The sequence below is a fragment of the Megalops cyprinoides genome, chromosome 14, assembly GCF_013368585.1.
Source record: "Megalops cyprinoides isolate fMegCyp1 chromosome 14, fMegCyp1.pri, whole genome shotgun sequence".
NCBI lineage: Eukaryota > Metazoa > Chordata > Actinopteri > Elopiformes > Megalopidae > Megalops > Megalops cyprinoides.
In genome coordinates this window covers 5,211,415-5,215,832 of record NC_050596.1, presented here as the reverse complement: position 1 = coordinate 5,215,832, position 4,418 = coordinate 5,211,415, and positions in this window count along the sequence as shown.

The following is a 4,418-nucleotide window of genomic DNA, read 5'->3' as shown; positions in this document are numbered from 1 at the left end:
AAAGATGAAAGAAGGAGTCAGAATAAGGACATACTGCGTGCCAGCGGATCAAAGTCAGTCTGGAAAGTATTTGTGATAATTTGAACACAAGATCTAAACCTACCGACCCACAATTATTACCAACTTCATTTTACTCCTGTGGCACTGAGAGATGTTGGCTTACTTCAAGGAAATGGAAGTGGTCTAGATATTATAAACTTGTTTTGTCTTTCTTGGAAGTCGCAGAAAGCTTGGCAAGATGGTAATCATTTTCTGGCCCCCTCATATCTCTCTTACCTCGACTGTCACCTCTCCAAAAATAACTCAAGATTCTTGGGGTGTTTGGGCCTCTCCACATTTCAGTGTCTCTGCGGAACATGATTGCCGTTGATTAAACGGGTGGGACTATCTGATCCAGGTGAATGCAGCTCATTTAATGGAATGGGACTAACACATAGATATGAGGAACCATTTCCTCACACAGATTGTGATTATCATGTGGGGAAACTTGCCAGATTTGTAGTACAGTTAGAAACCCTTGGACCATTCAAACCAGTGATACTTTTACTGATCTTGAGTTATATTAAGTGACATTTTCATTCTTTTGAGGCCGTTGTAAATATTAGTTTATTTTGTTTTGCATTAATTTTAATTTACATCCATGGGAAAATAATGAGCTGGACAGGCTAAACGACCTGTTCTCTTCATCACAAGGTTGTCATGTTGCTCAATATGCATGGAGACTCATGTGATGCTTATTCGAACATTTGAGTCAGGTCCACAACCAGGTTTCAGTCTCCGCCCTGGTGTGTAGCGTCATGTCATCTCGCTACATGTATGCCATCAGAGAGGTTCCCACTGCAGTCACAAGGTCAGATATTACGCTCCCATCAACCCACCTACCCCCATCCCGCCCACCAAGACCTGCATTTGATTTTTCATTACATTTACTCCATGAACGTTCACTGCTGGTTGACCGCGCTAATGAGACACAGTAAATAAGATTACAAGGACAGGGATGCAGGAAGAGATGTCCAGGATGTCTGTCCATTTTCTATTGAGTTTGAATAGATTAATCCCAGGCGGGTAATGGAGCATACATGAAGAATGCTGTATGGCACTGCAAGCATTCAGCTGACCGGTGAAATGTAATTCTTAAAAGGAACAAGTTTAACATTCAACAACCGCATTAACCATGTTGTTCAATGGAGTCTGCTCTCTGTCATGAATCTTCCACTGGCGTCATTACTGCTATGAACCAGCAACTGTATAAAATACATTTTCACAGGTGTGGAATAGGTCATTTGTCGTAAAATTTTGGAACAAAATTTGGAGGCACTAAACAAGCCATTGAAAAATAAGTAAGAGCGAGAAATAAACATGTGACTTCCCCCACCAGTGGCTCCATCCCCTTTCCAGCCCACACACCTTCTCCTCTGGGCAAACCTGATTGGGTTCATCATCAGATGTAATCAGAGTGGAAGTGTGGAGCAAAAGTTTACTGTGTATTCAGTAGTTCACTGTGTATTCGGTAGTTTTGTGTATGACCTTGTTTTGGAGTAGAACCTGGATTGTGTTTTTGACCTGTTCTCTGGACAGAACCAACCTTTTTGGATCTCCTTGGTTTCGCTTCATTTGCCCTTTCACATATTAAAAGGTTGTAATTGCTGTAGTTTGGATGATATTATGGTACACATTTTTGGCCGTCTTTCAGGTTATATGATATATATGTATTTCTTACTCTTAGAGCACACATACTCTCATAAGCATCCTTCCATTAGCTGTATCAATTATGTACAGTACCTGTGTACTTATAGTGAGGAGTAAAATTAATTTGTAGACAGACCATGGAAGTCTGCAGCACCAATTACTGCCACATTTCCTCTCCTCCACTAGATGGTGCTATTAGATGAGCTGTCATACAATGAACCTAAGCGCCCACCAGAGGGCTCCCAATGTCTCCCAACGGAAGGGGTAAGGCACTGTTTTGTTGCTGTTAAAATTTTGTGAAAGTGTCCCTAAACAATCATGTGTATCTGTGCGCTGCACTTTAATGTCTGGGTATGTAGTGGTTTGACATTTAGGTCTGGATCATTGTGAGGCACATTTGTCAGTTATTTTCTTTTAAATGATACCCCATCTTTACCCTTGGGAGCAGGTAGACTCCCCATGAGAAATGGTGCCCTGTGTTGGCTTTGCCTGAGTGCACTGACACATGCAGCACTAAGGTCAGTGGTAGAAGATCCTTGTGGTCCTTGCACTGATGTCTTTACTCTGTGTAATCCGTGCCATGTCCAAGTGAAGCAATAACACGGGTTCGACCTTGTGCTTTTCTACAACAGTACACACATGGACTCCGATTAAACTGTTTACATTGCTGGAATTCTGTTTTCTCCACTGGGTAAGAGATGTAAGCACAAAACAGTCTGCACTCTGTCCTAGGGCAATACAGAGAAAGACGCATCAAAGTCAAAGTTCAGTGTCTCCTGTGCTGCCGTCTCTCTCAGGAGCTGTAACCTAGGCCAGAGATAAACTTAACCCCACATCAGACATGAACACATTCACACTCACACAGCATTGCAGCCACAATCTCTCCATCTGTGTTCTTCTCCAATAATCCTCTTTAACTTGTTTATGCAAAATCATGTCAATCAAAAGCGATGGGTGAAGTGAGGTTATAAGCACTTCACACCAATGTCTCATGACGAGCATGGCACAGCCACACCCGCCTGCCCCCTGCTGTGCTAAGACCGTGTAAATGATGGAGTCTTGGGAGGTCTGATGTAACTGTCCGTGATGCGTTCACCTACTTGAAATGGCTTTCAATTTACAGGTTACATTGAAAAAGGAAGTGGGCTCACATGCTTTATCAAAACATACTTGATTGCAGCACTCCATCTTAGCTAGTCAACCTGAAAAGACTACGTATGTTTATGATATCTATACGTGAGGCAGTTCTGCCCTCCTTGCTCAGCGTACCAGGATGATCCCTGCTTCATGTGTCTGTGAGCCGAAAAGAACCAGTTACTCCACCAATCGAGAGAGAGAGACATGAAATATGTCTCTCAGCAGAAGGTTCAGGTGTGACAAGTTTTCTCTACGCTGGTTTAATACCTACTGACACCATAGTGATCGACAATTAAACTCAAGAGAAAAAAAAAACAAAAAACAACAACTGCATGGCTTACTTGTATCTCAGCTGTTTGAGGGAGGAGAACTCGAGAACCCGAGCTGTGCTGGTGTTAGCCCTGGTTATATATTCCATTAATAGCTGAGGGTGACACAAACATACAGCAGGGCCATGTCACAGCTGGGTGCTGTCGCACGGCAGCACTCTGATCCAAGCACTTCCTGTGACTCTTGTGATTCTGACAGCAACAGCAAACACTTTCCAAAGCTAGTGATATTTGTTCCTGCAGTGATTCCGTGGCAACCACGGGGGTGTGGGTGGTGGGGGGGTCTTTGTTGATTTTGTAAGCCCATGTAAGTGGGGAGGGGGGATTCTTTTCAAATATGAAGTCATCGGAGTGGTAGAATGAAAGAAATTAAAGGAGATGAGCTCTTAAAAAAGGATAAATACATATAGATGATCTTTCTCAGTTTGCATAACGTTGATTAACAACTCAACGTCATTCTGTTACACACAGCAGTTTTAAAATATCTTTATGACCAGTATTGAAGCATGGCAAACCCAACCAGTTATCTGTCAGTGACATGCCAAATTTCAGTAGCGGTTGGGCAAAATCTATTCATTTGGTCTGGAGGTTCTCTCTGTTCCTGACTCCCTCCTCTTGTTATCTGAACACTTCCCTCCTCAAATTCAAATGCTTTCAACAGAAGGGTTCAAACCCAAGATAGTGACCTACTTCATCAATATGGGTTAATGGTGTTACCTGTCACATTCTGTTAAATCTAAATCTGTACACACAAACAAAAGAGCACTGGTGGTTTAATAATTCCTCGGTACGATACCTCTGCACCGTTCAAAAACTCAAAATGCATATAATGCTGTCAAAATCCAGGTATATTGTGGTGATATTACAATGTTTGTTGTTCACAATGAAGAAATGGGTTTCTTCATTGTGAACCCTCTTAAACCCTCTTCACAGAAGAGGGTTTAACACAATTTAAAAAGAAAAAAAAACATCTAAAAATACATAATGAATTTTAAAACGTTCCACAAAATTGTGCGTTGCAGACTTCCGATGGAAGACGTAAAGTTGTCTAGTGAATGCTGTCTACTAATTCCAGGGAATCGGACTACAGCAGTGACAGTAACTGCCGCACTTTGGATCAGTTCTAAACATCGCTACGCTCATGTCTCTGTAGAGAACATCTGCGCATTCTAAGGTTTCCCACGTGCATGGATAAAGTATTACGAATCCACGATCCATCCACATCACACGACGCTAACTGACTCACCACGATGGCCACTGTGT